At 49.6% G+C, this 13,981-nt stretch overlaps 1 protein-coding gene across 3 annotated transcripts in view; it reads right to left on the bottom strand.

Annotated features, from left to right (window-relative positions):
* LOC135906461 (uncharacterized) overlaps positions 1-13,981 on the bottom strand; it is a 541,800-nt gene that overhangs the window by 303,579 nt on the left and 224,240 nt on the right. The window lies entirely within an intron of this gene.

Here is a 13,981-nt window from a genome sequence, read left to right on the forward strand (position 1 = left end):
TCGTGTGTGTGTGCGGCCTGTCTCTCTCTGGGCTTTCTTCTCGTCCTTGTACCTACCGCGATCTCAACATCAAACGTAGGGTAGCAAACCGCATTCCCTGCCATGGTTAACTTATCTGCCTTCCTCCTCTACTTAATCCGTCTACCTTTTCAACACCAACACTGCTCCACCCGACAAACGCCAAATGCCGATGGCTTTTACAGAGTAAATTATCAGTGAATCCAGCCAAAAACATATGCGGTCTTATCTCCTGGTCCACCACTTTGCATATGCATGCGTGTGGCAAATGCATGTGGCCGCGTCACAGCTACGATGAGCTGTTACAGCTCATCCCCACTCGTGGAGGAAAAAGCTTGCGATTTTCAAGCGACATACACAGGCACAACAAGAAGACTCGACGAGGGCAAATTTAGCAAAGACCGAGTACATCTGGCAAGAACATAAAATGGTGGAAACATTAAAGTGCCAGCGATCAAACGCTAAAACCCACAGTGAATTACATAATTTACAGTTAGCTTATAGGCAGAGCCGGCGTGGAGCACTCTCGATGTTTGTAACGGTCTTGACGCAACAAGCTTCTACAGCTGGTTTGAGTGACCTCTCTGAAGATTCTATAATCGGCTTAGCATTGCATGTGGAAATCATTGGTTAGCTCTCAGCTAAGGCTGCACGCGTGCAAGATATGCTGCGACAATGGCGTGTGCCGGCTCACAATTTCCGTTTCGAAACTAATGTTTCTCCTCTCCCATCTCTTCAAATGTCCCCTACTCCCCTCGCAGTACAGCAACCGGACTTTTTTTCGTGATTAACCTCCCTGCATTTCCTTTGATCACCTATATCTCACTAACGCTGCCCTTGGTACGTGTCTACTGCGAGTGCGAATCTATAATTCCTCTATATTTAAGAGTGAAATATCGTTTTCACTCACTTGTCTCCAAAGTTTGCTGGAAAAACGAGCATTCTGAAGAGATGCAACATTCCGATTCACCTACACCACGTGCCTCCATGCAGGCTCCTTACAATAGAGCGGTTCAGCTTCGTAGAGTTCAGCTTCTTACAATAGAGGGGTAGAGCGGCAAGTTGACCTAATTGGTGGAAGTTCACCTTGTAATACTGGGTTTACTGCGCGAAGACACGCGGACAACAGAAGTAGAAAAAGTAGTCCTGTCCTTATTTCAACTTCTTTTGTCCGTGTGCCTTAGCGCAGTAACGCCACTTCTTACAATAGCAAAACAAGTAAAAAAAGACTGTGCCTTTACTCGGCAATGGCGTCTTTCCAGTTAACAATCCTCGCTCAAGTATGCGGCGCGAGCCAAACCGAACTCGCGAACCGCGTATACACCTCGCTCTGAACGCAGGCAAAAAAGAGAGCCAGGCCGCGCAAGGGAAACGGCTGAGGAACACCGTCGTCCACGACAAACAGTGCAGGCATTCCGCGGGCCCCCGACGAGCACCTACAGTAATTATCGTCGCCTACTCCCATAACGAAACCGTCGGCTTCTGGGCCGAAGCGCAACGCAGCGTCACGCAAGACAACGGGCCGTAAGAAGGACGAAAATAATAGGGAAAAAAGAGAGAGAGAAAGACGATCACGCCGGCAGCTTCGCCGACGAAAGAAAGAGCGCCAAGAGCTGACCGGGGTGAAGTATAAGCATCCAAGACGAATGAAGGGGGGGAGGGGGGGGGGGGCGTGCTGAGGAAAGTGATGAAACAGGATATCATCTCCTGACTCGCTGTCACTGAACTATTTCTTTCCGTCTCTCTGTCGTTCTTTTTTTTTCCATCTCAGGGCTATACGGAGGAGCTTTCCCGAGCCCCTGTTTGTCTTCGCCTTTTCTCTCCCGACCGTCTTCGGTATATTTCCACATTTCTTTCCTCCCGGTCGCGCGTTTTCGGCCGTCTAAGCAGCAGAGACGTACACCGCCCCGCGCCCACTATCCTACACCCCTGCCGTCGTGTGTGTCCGAGCCGCCGTAATACCCGAGGGGGTTATTTCGACTCAGTCGCGCAGAATTCTGATTGGATTAGCCGGGGCACCGCTGAAGAACGGGGCCAATCATAGCGCGCGCGAGTGCGGATGCGACCAGCAATATAAGCCTTCGCGGGACAACGCTTTTTCTTTTCTTTCGTTTCTTTTTTTTTATTTATTTTCTCCCTACGCGTCGGTCCTTTCGTACTCTTGTCTCTCACGCTCTTCGCCGCGAACGCCCCTTCCTCCTCTCCACTTTGCCTCTATTCCTTGTCCGGCTTTCTGCGTTGTCTCCACGTAGGTGCGTTTCATCTAGATTTGAAGCCCCGACGCGATATGCTTGCGAGAAGTTCCCCATATCGCGACGCCGTTTATTTCCCGCTGTCCCCTTGTCGACTTCTCCTTTTCGGACTTTATATTGTTAAGTGATGGCGTTTCGCGTACTAGAGCCGCACAGGGGGCGCTGTAGTTCTGTGACTCGCATTACTTTACAGACACGGCAGGTCTCAACTGTGTAGCGGTGCCCCAAACGCCGTTATAGATCAATCGAAAATAAAAGGACTCGTTCATCTTTAGTTGTGACCAAGAGGAGTGCATTTGTACAAAAATCAACTAAATGTTGTTCCATTCAATAACTTTATTCTTATTACAGCAATAAATTGAGTCGTTTGACAATTAAGTAAGTGGTTTTCTGAACTACCCGCGACTGAAAAGTTGCGCCAGCGTATCAAGAACGCTACAGGCTCTGCGTTAAGCTTTCCGTGCTAAAGCAGAGCTTTGGGGTGTCAAACTCAGCGTGGCACATATTTTTTTGTTATTATTTGGGGTTTTACGTGCCAAAACCACTTTCTCATTATGAGGCACGCCGTAGTGGAGGACTCGGAAAGTTTGACCGCCTGGGGTTCTTTAACGTGCACCTAAATCTAAGCACACGGGTGTTTTCGCATTTCGCCGCCATCGAAATGCGGCCGCCGTGGCCGGGATTCGATCCCGCGACCTCGTGCTCAGCAGCCCAACACCATAGCCACTGAGCAACCACGGCGGGTAGCGTAGCACATATGACACGCCAGGCATTGTAGAGATACTATGGCGCTAGGAACCGGCTATGGCACTGGAACGGCTCACCGACGCGATCCTACATCCCCTCCGTCCCACGTCCTTGCTTTTGCCCTCACTCTCTGGTGCTTTTAGCACGCTTTCGAATCGGTTGGGACTCCCATGAGCGCTCATCGTATACGTATACCTACCTGCTGCGTTCCATAATTCATGGACACGCTTAACCTGTGCCGGTGGCAATGGGTCCCTGCCTCTACTCTCATCATCCAGTATAGGCTCCCTGTCTTTTCATTTTGCTTCACTTTGTTAGCTCCAGCCGCAGTTTGCTATTCTTTATAGCACATTTATTTGTGCACGTTTGTTTGGTTGTTTTTTTGTCTTTGCATGCTTCTGTGTAGCCCGGATTTCCGTAGGCATTCACCGAGCGTGTGCCGCTTGCGCCGTTTGTCGAGTCTCCCGTAGAAAAAGAAAAAAAAACAAAAAAAAACGAAGCGGCGCTGTTTCGCCGAAGCCAAAATATGCGCGACGCATATTATGCGTCGAATATACGCATCACGTGGGCCGTTTCTACTGCATAGATGCTTCACGAAGCACTTATAACTATAGCTTTTTTTTTGCTCGAAAGTGACCACCTGCGAATTAAGAGTTGGTCACGCGGACAAGTAATATCCGGGTGCAGATATTAAAGGGCCCCTCACCAGACCACCGAGCAAACTTCGGTTATACGCTGGAAGTTGTTACGTGTCTTCTAGAAAGCGTTCTGTGCGCAAAAAAATTCTTTAATCAGCTCATTAATAGCCGAGATAGAAACATTTCAGTGCCGCGAACCCATAACTTCAAAAGGCGTGGGCCACTGCCAAAAGAGACACTCTCTCTCTCTCTCTCCACTTTCCCCGTCTAGCCTTCGCAGGCGAAGTTTTTTCCCTGCGTTCTCCCGTACCGGACCTCGAGGATCGAGCGACGCATACGTCAAGGGCCCTGCCTCCATTTTTCTTTTCTCCTCACTTTTTTCGCGGCGCGACGCACTTCCGCTGACGGCGTCGAGCGGGAGCTGTTGTGATTGTCTCGTTTCGCGCAGCGCGCGATTTTGCGCGCTGTGCACGAGGACACCTGACTACCGGTGTAAGTCAGTGCTACACGAATACCGAGGCAGACACAAGCAGATCACAGAGCATGATCCCGCGCTGGAACACGGTAGAAAGTGACACAGTTTCGGTGCCTGCGCGCGCGACTGCACGACGTGGGAACAAGCAGACGAAACGGAAGTACATCTCTATTGCTGCGGTGCGAAGTAAAACAATAACACGCAGACGTTCGGTTTGTGTGTATTATTATTTCTCACAGCTTTAATTCGTCTATTCTAGCAACACATTACACAAATAGGAGATGTTGCCTTTAATAATTCTCGAAGTCACGTGATACCACGAGCGACGTCACAGCACGAACGCGTGTGCGTAGGCGAGCTAGCACGTGTACGTCATCGTCCGGCTTGGAGCGCGGCGGCCACGAGGGGAAGGGAAAACGGCGTTCGGTTTGAAATTTCAGATCTTATCGCGGCGCGTAGCGATGTAATACTTTGTAGACACGATCGGTATCGCGCACTGCATTTTCTGCGCTTGTGAGCTCAAAATGGCCAGACCTCGTGAGAGGCCCCTTAAGTATAAGGAACGCTGGGAGGTGGCAGCTTATGGGTGCATATACTCGCGCCAAATGTAGGACGCGTTTCAAGCGTGGAAGACCTATGACACACTCCAAGATGAAAATGATAAGCGACAGAAATAACCACAGTAGAGTGCCTGAAGACGTAATTGGCCGACTTCCAAGTTACCTGAACGGTGTGCAGTTGGTATACATGTTCATCTTGGAGCAAAGTGCCAGCACCCTGATGAGACATTCGACCGGTTGTGGCAAACAATTGTGGCGGGGCTACAAAAAGCCGTGAAAGCCCGCTTCCAACCCTCATTACGAGGACAGGCAGATCAAATAGCGCTAGCAGGGCGCATGTGACTATCGCCATCGGAGTCTGTTCGTGCTCGCAACGTATAGCTCAGATGTTGTTTTGTACACTGAAACTCTTAAACTACCAGTCGAATAAGCCAAAAGAAGGATCATCTTAACTCGGTTGGCCAACACCTGCAGCGTAAAGCCTGCAGCTTCCTCTCTTGAATGTTGCGTCCCAGTGAATGCGCGAAGGTTTTCAGTAAACACTCAAACGCGTCACAAGCGAGGTCTCTCTACACACCATCGATGGACTATATACTCCAATCGCTATCGCTCTCAAGCTCGCCCTAAAGAAAGGAAAATAATATACGAAACAAAGGGGGCCCTGATACGTTTTCCTTACCAACAAGACGTGTATCCGAGCTAACCAGAGCGGACAGCTTTCTCCCCAGCAAGAAAAAAAAAATGTATAGAAAAAAAAATAGAGACAGCTTACGAGTCTCGCATATAGGAAAAGGGCTATAGGAGAAGGAAGAACGTGATCGGGTTGCGGGACCTCGCAGAGCAAAACAGGCTTTTCATTCGCCTCATGGCCCTCTCTCCCAGGGCACGTGTTTTCCACGTACAAACGAGGAGGTGGAAAGAGAAGGGGAGGGGGGAGGGGCGCTCTGTTGCGCGCTTCCGTACGTGGGTTACAAAAGAATCGCGAGGCGATGCGGCGGTAATACACGGATGCTACATGGAAGTAAAAAAAAAAAAAGCGAAACTCAAAGTAACAAAAACAGAAAATCGAGAAAAAAAAAAGAGCGGACAAACAGAGGGAGAAATAAAAGACCTCGTAAGCTGGAACAGGCTCCGCGGCAGTAATACACACAGCTGACCGCTGCTGCTGAGCGCGCACGTAAAAAAAAACAAAGAAAGAAAAGACACGTCACGTGGTGCTTTTCGGAGGAGCGCAAACCGGCGAAGCGTGCCGACGCAATGCTATTAGACCGGGCGGACGCTTCGGTATCAATTAGCATCGTGCGAGGGGCGGAATAGACGGGGATCGCAAGGGGGAAAGAAAGCACGGAGAAGGGGGGGGAGGTAGGAAGGGGGGGCAGCGAGGGGCTGCCGTCGAAGTGGGGAAGGGGTGGAAGGGGGGCTGCTTTTCGAGCGTGTATCACCCCGCGCACACTGCGCTGGCGTGCGCATACGGTGCGGCGCGTTCGGCGGCCCGACCGAGAATGTTTGACCGCATGGCGCACACGGTCACTTTGGTATAGTGCACACGGGCACAGCCAGAGGCGGCAGCCAGCCGGGCCGAGCCCGATATTTCATACACACCTCCTCACGCGCGCATATAACACGCCGTATAGAACCTCATTCTAGACTTCTCTAACTTCTTTCTCTTTTCCTTTTTTTTTCTTTTACGTTCTGTTTTCTTTCCTACCGAGCCTCTTCGTGTGTAGCAAGCAGCAACAGTTCATTAGAGTCAGGTCTTGTTATTCCGCGCACCCCGAAGAACCTTTCGTTCGTTATTATTATCTGCGGTTGGCCGGAGAAGGGAAAAGCAAAAAAAGAAAGAAAAGAAAAGATCGTTCGCAGCCCGCGTGACGATCATACCGAAGCGTCAAAAGCAATCTCCTTGATCGAGGAGAAGAGGAAAAAAAAAGCAATTAATTATGATTATCGCGCCCAGGCGCGTTTAGTCGAATTTGCTATCGCGTGCGTACATGCCGGCATATATGCCAATAGCTGCCTCGCCTCAAAACAGACGAAGGCGGCAATTCGTTTGCTCGCGAAAGGAATGCTACTACGGGCAGCGCGGCGCGGGTTTGGGGATATAAGCAAGGGATTCGTGGTAGCATTGCGATCCGCGTCGCCAGCGGAGCAGCCACCTGCCACGTTTGTTGAGTCTGGTGTCCGCTGTTTTCTTACTTTTTACCCTTTTTTTTTCTTTTGTGTAGGAATTTGAGGAATGTAGTACATATGGTATGCGCCACGAGCTGGAAATTCGTGCACGTAACGAGATTTAAGAAAAATGCGACAGTCGTTAATTGCGTCGCGGTTTGTCCGACGGTAGTGTGCAGACCGCTTAGTAAGCGCCATTAATAATCGGCTCTTATAGGCGAGTCTCCGTAGCAAATCTGCACGAACCCTGAATTATTAATTATGGCTCGCTCTCCATTAAAATATTCGGTGTTTCGACGGGGAGAGAAGCTCGAGATGCTTTCTCGCCGTCTTCCGCCTCGAGGAGTAAAAGGGACGAGACACTCCTTCACCCGCCGTGGTTGCTCAGTGGATATATGGTGTTGGGCTGCTGAGCACGAGGTCGCGGGATCGAATCCCGGCCACGGCGGCCGCATTTCGATGGGGGCGAAATGCGAAAACACCCGCGTACTTAGATTTAGGTGCACGTTAAAGAACCCCAGGTGGTCGAAATTTCCGGAGTCCTCCACTACGGCGTGCCTCATAATCAGAAAGTGGTTGTGGCACGTAAAACCCCATAATTTCATTTCATTTCAGACACTGCTTCTTGCAAGAGGCGAGTGGACGGGCGTACTCGGCCGACTGCTGTGGCTTATGCTTAATGTGACCGACGAACGGTGCACGTGAGAACACAATCGCGCGCGCGCACGTTGATGCATTCAGCTGCGAAGTCTTGGCAGCACGTGCATTTTGGTGGGTCACTGGGTGCAACACATGTATATTACGTATATAGGTTGAGATAACGGGCTGCGCAATTAGACTAACAAAAACTGTGGCGTACCTTGCTTTAAAAGCGGAGCAGTTTGCTCTGCCAACTGAGAGCAGAGTATAGCACAGAGTTCGAAACATTCGTGCTTCTGAAGCAAAAGCAAGTGCTTGTGAAAGTTGGAAGTGATGGCCTATGTCCCGCGTGCAGAGGTCACACACTAATACGTAACAGCAACTGTTATGTGCAGTTCGGTCTACTGTTAAAAGGAAAACGTTAATTTACGGCTCTTCTTTATTGTTTTTTTATGTTAAATAAAATCTTTTTTATTCACGTTTTGTGTGTGGCTGTTTCCGCAGAGATAGCATTTTCAACTGGACCCAAAGCTATAGCCTCCTGCTGTGGGTTCAAACATTGCTTTACGCATACATTGTGAATAGCCGCGGAAAAATAACATTCGATTTAATTCAATGCACTTTTTGTTGACACTGTAGATGCAAGCGCCGGCTGAGGCTATAAGGTACGTTAACGCACTGTATACGGGTTCGTAGACAGTTGCTGCAGCGCCACCAACTATACAAATCATGGTCTTCCAATCCGGGCGATTGTGTACACACTACGCAGAGTCAAAAAAAGAAAAATAGATCGCGTGTGCTTTACACTAACGTGTTCCTGTTAACAATTAAGGGTGCACTCTATACTTCAGCAAGTACTTGCATCTACCGTATATAAGGACGCATATAAGGACGTTCCAAGTGTGACGGTTGCGCATCTACCGACAGACACACACACACACACACGTGTATATATATATATATATATATATATATATATATATATATATATATATATATATATATATATATATACATATATTCATTTATACATATTTCGCAGATTAGTGCATGACATAGGGCGGATAGCAAACAAGCAAGTGGGTGAACTATATGCTTTCCCAATATACCGAAGACACAAAGGACGTTCCATCGTATATGCTCAGAGGTTCCGCGCACTGTTTAGGCACAAAACGACACACAAATGTGCAGGCGCGAATCGCGCAATGTCTCAAAGCGGCCGCGCACCCGCTGCTAACCTTCCGGCGAAGTGTCTTCAATAACGCGGGCAAACCGCCAAAGTCACACAAGAACTTTTCTTTTTTAGCTATACGCACCTTATTAGCATTGTGAAACATAGTTCCAGCGCACAATTGAACAAGGACGAGGAGAGAAAGACAACACGAACGCCGGACTTCAACTCAGTTGAAGTCCGGCGTTCGTGTTGTCTTTCTCTCCTCGTCCTTTTTTAATTGTGCGCTGGAACTATGTTTCACAATGCTAATCATAACCAACTAGCCCAGCTGTCCATACTTAACGCACCTTATTAAGCGCGACCTCTCGTAAACGACAAGGCGGCTGGCCGACAGCGCCGCGTACAATTTTGTCGCTTTGCGCAACAACCGTGCTCTCCACGTGCGCCGTGTACAAATAAAACGAAATATGCTCGCGCAGAGACTCCGGACAGAACCGGTGGCACGTTACATGTCGTCATCGTGAGGCGGCGGCCCGGCTCGAACGCATTACAATAACGCCAGTGTCGACGAGGTCGCGAGTCGGAAGCCGCGTGAACTGACGTTACAGCGCGGGAAGCGTGAAACAGGTACGCGATCGACACACGCGAGCGGTGCACGTATAATAAAGACGCAGAACGTAAAAAACTAAATAAAAAAATCTATAGCAACGAGGTCTGTAATCGAGCTCGTAATGAGAAAGCGAACAGGAGGAGGAGGAGCACTCAAACGGAATGCCGCTCCAGCATGCGTGGCCGCGGCGGGTGCATGCAATTGGAAATCGTCGCGGCGTTCGTGCGAGAGAGAACGAATATGGATGTACGGCGGACGTATAGATTCGTCAACGCGAGAAGGCGCAGGCGGCGACGAAACAAAAAGCGGGACACAAAACAATATATGGATATATCCTCGAGGTATACTCGTGTACCCGCACAGGCTATATACCGCGGTGAGCAAGCTTTGCATACAATGCACGGACGATCCAGTTCACGCTTCCTGCGGCGAGCCCACCGCAAACCTCAATTCCGACCAGGGCGCTACGGCGCCGGAAGCACGTGTATATATCTATAGGTATGCGTATGCGTGCGTGCGGAGGAATCGAATGGCGAGCGAAACGCGCGTAACGCGGCATTCCGACGGAGCGAACCCGGTGCTCGTTTCACCGAATGTTAACGTTCAACGAACGTTCAACGGAATTTCAACGAATTTACAACGAACGTTCAACGAAAATATAACCGGAAAGTTAGCCCTAAAGAGGACGCTTTCGTCCCTCCAGCGACTAATTACTGCAAAGAGGGTGAGTGCCGAGTGCGAATTTCGCAGAGTAAATGTTTAGTCCCGGGTCAGAAAGAGAGCAACCTCAAGACGAACGACAAGAGTGCTCTCCCATTCATGGCAGATCACGGTCAAGCGCTAGCAAACAAGGAAAGAGTGAAGAGTAAACAACACAAGCGCTTTCACAAACAATCCGGGAAGCGATGAAAGAAGATTCTAGATAGAGACATGAAGAAAGTGTGCCCGATGTACTAGAAATGAAGCTCAAGAGCACCGACTTTTGGGGTAGTTGGTTACGCATAGCAGATCACGGTCAAGTCATGCCCAGGGATCCACTGAAAAGTTGTACGATGGCCAGTTCTCGGGACGAAACCGTGTAATTCTACCACATCTTTACCGGTAGGTACACGGCGGCAGCAATCGTCTGTCACCCACAGGCTCGCTGAAATAGTCGAGCCTCTGCCGCTGCCGGTACAATTGGTACAAGCGCAGTCCAGGTCTGGTGCTCGGCAAGAGTTCCAGACGTTTAGAAGCACACCCACCGATTCGGAAGTTGGCGGTATAGGACCGCCGGACTCCTTTTTCTTGCGAGTTGTTTGGTATTTTTTTTTCTTCTTTTTCTGGGTTCTTGCGGAGCAAGCATAGCGGTCTGTAGCAGTTGTTACTCTGGACAGCAACGCACCCCTAGAAACCGGACGCCTGGCCAGGGGTCGCTCGTACCAGTCTTATAGACCGGTGGGTGTGCATGCGGCGGTGGGCATCGAACCACGAGGCCCCCGCAGCTTAGCACCCAGGCGTCCCATTCCCTTGGTCCCCGCGGCGGTTGAAAACGCTGAATTTCGCCATGGCCTACGCGCACGCTCAACTTGTAAGAAGGTCCAACACAGTTTCCTTGCTCGAGAATCTCTCATTGTGCGCGCTGAATTCGAACTGAATTCGGCGTGTCGTCCGCTCGCGCGGTCCGGAAACTTTGATTCCCCGCTGTACGCCTACATCGTTTCACAGGCCAACGATTTCGCGGGCGACCCGATCAACAGGAAATCCAGATCATTAAGTCCCACGCGCGCATACGGCGTGCCTATGCGCCCTCGAGGTCCCTCCGTGAGTTATTATATTTCAGTCTCGTTTAGCTTTTTTTTCTTTGTCTACTTTGCACGCGTCTCTTCGCAATGCTGTGCATATTACTGTATATATACATACCGGTGCCTCTGCTCCTCACCCCCCCCCCCCGCCCCCCAACAACGACAATGGCGGGATGTGATGACACCACCACCGGCAGTGCGCCAGCCGCGGCGCATATCGGTCGCCGGAAGAAGAATGAGCGGGGGCGCGGCAAAACAAGAGAAAACTACGTGAACCCGCATATCTATACATCTCGGACGAAGTTCGTTTACGTACTTTATTTTTTGTTTCGTACCCGATCGACATACCGACATTCCCGTGTGACGGTTGCGTTGTACACACGCCGCACGCGCGCACGGTTACCGTTCCGCCCCCGCCCGCCGGCTCGAACTTTATACGCCAACAAACCTCCTGCGCGCACTCGCTGTGCCGCTCTTTCTCCCTCACCCATCCAACCCCCTTCTTTTTTTTTCTCGGAAAATGCTGAGTCACCTACGTCAGGTTTCCGAACGTTCCTGCGGGATTTTCTATTCTGGAACCTCGTCAAATTCAGCCACATTGTCAAATTGTGTAATCGCGGTATTTCGAGCCAATCACAGAGGCCGTAGCAGTCCTCTCGGCCAATCAGAGCAGACAAGATGGCGAAACCCGCGATATGGTGGAATTTGCCGATGTCCAGAAGCATATCACTTCGATCGATGCTCTACGACGACAACGACGACGATGATGATGACGATGATTTATTGACATCCCCTTTGTAAAGGGACGGTGACAAATAGTAACATAGCCAGCTTGAGTTAATGAGGTATGTTCTATGCATTGTTTTTGCATTCTAGCATTTTCTCTGCATCTCATCAGTCTTTCTTTTTTTTTCTTACTCAATACTTCTATATCTACCTTGTACCGCGCTACCTATGCCTGTAACAAATCCAGCCGTGTAAATCTCTTCCCTGCTTTTTTTTTTCGCCAATACTCTAAACGTACCTTGTTTATACCGACTGCTGACCGGTTTATGCTTGCATGCACTTTAAATCCAAGCGCTTGCCGAAGCTGCAAGTTACTTACAGGTCTCACTGGGTCTCGCCTTCGCATTCCATGAGTATGTGGTGAGTGGTCTCCAGAATATTGCTGCAGGAGACACAAGCCTCATCTTGTTGCCAATATATGTTCCAGTATTTACGGTCTTCAGTGGTCACTGAGTATCAGTGACACCTTACAGTGATTTGCGAGCTAAAAGTTTGTAAACAGATGATTTCATCGCTTACTCGAATGCACGGGAGTAGAGGAGCGTTTTTATAAACCGACTTCTCTTCGTAAGAATCTCCGAGGAGCGTTAGTGTCCCACACTGTCCTTTTCACTCGACAGGCGGCACCGTTATACAAAGGGAGATGATCCTATCACATGACCTACTTTAGAATACAGGGGTTAGGAGTGTCGTATGTCAAAACCTGCCGATAACAGGAAAGGCCTCTTCTAAACGCCTGTCCTATTACTCTTCAAAGCCTCTCTGCGCACTAGCAGAGAAATGTAAAGGTTAACTTTCGATGAGCCTTATCGCAGTCTACCGGCCTTAAGGTAATAAAAAAACCACCGGCAAGGCTTTACAGGCGTAATATCTATTTGAGCTCTCTCTTTCTTTCTTTCTTCCTTTCTTTCTTTCTTTCTTTCTTTCTTTCTTTGTGTGTGTGTGTTAGGGCTCCCTCTTCAAGCGACTGCGCCAGAGTACAAAGAACAACTAAAAAAAATAATTAACAAATAAATTGGCAAGCCAAAAAACTGGCTTGAAAACCGCGCATTAGAGCCGTTATAGCCAGCCCGGCGCTTTGACAGAGGCAATAAAGAATAAAATGAGAGGAAAGAACCGCTTAACGTAAGTCGCGACTTGGAGCTGCCGGCTCAGACGCGCATGTCACGGCTTATTAACCCGGCCGCGCGGTGGCTTTTCGGTTCAGTCAACTTTGACACCGCGGGCACCCCGACGCTATATACGTAATTCGTTCGTTAAGAACCGGGTGGCCGAAACGGCACCTCCTCCCCCTTCCTTCTATATGGACCGCACACGCAAAGGTATCTACAGCAAAAAGTGTACGTTCACGGTGGCACCAAACACCGGTAATAAGTATACGCTCTCCATAAACTTCGAAACTGCATGCTCACGCACGAGCGCGCCGGGAGGACGAAAAAAGTTCGCTATAACGAGAGAAGCACACACGGCGGAGCGGAGTAGCGCAGCGCACAGGTCTGACCTATAGCACACGCGTCGGCTGAAGAAGAGAAGCCGCAGATATTATATACGGGTCGTGTATATAGTCGAGAGGTTCACGATTTCCATTTCGTGCCCGAGCGCTGCCACGGTACGCTTGGCTCCTTGATTCATTTTCCGCTTCGTGGTCCCTTCTTCGCCCAGGCGGATCCGTTTAAATCGCCGTCGAATCAATACCGCGGTAGCCTCGAACGGCAACCAGGAACCCTGTGCCGTCGTGCTCGCCTGAACGTCGCATTTACAGAGAAGTACTAGCGGCGACTTGGATGCCCGAACGGAGTGTCTACATTCACGGACAACTACGAGCGGCGACTCGGACGGTCTACCAACCCCAACTTTTAGAATGTCCAGTCTACCGACTGTTAGAATGTCCAGCCTTTAGCGGTGAAAGAACGCTTCATGAAAGCCAAAGGGACAAGAATTAGACGTCACTGACCAAACGACAGTATTACGTTCTCCACAAATTCCGGAACTGCATGCTCACGCACAAACGTGTTGGAGAACGAAAAATTTGCTTTAACGAGAAGAACACATACGCACAGCAAAGAGAGCCCGTACAAAAAGAAAAAATTATTGAGAAGGCGTTGAATTATCATTGGTCAATGTTGAGT

The sequence above is a fragment of the Dermacentor albipictus genome, chromosome 9 (genome assembly GCF_038994185.2).
Source record: "Dermacentor albipictus isolate Rhodes 1998 colony chromosome 9, USDA_Dalb.pri_finalv2, whole genome shotgun sequence".
NCBI lineage: Eukaryota > Metazoa > Arthropoda > Arachnida > Ixodida > Ixodidae > Dermacentor > Dermacentor albipictus.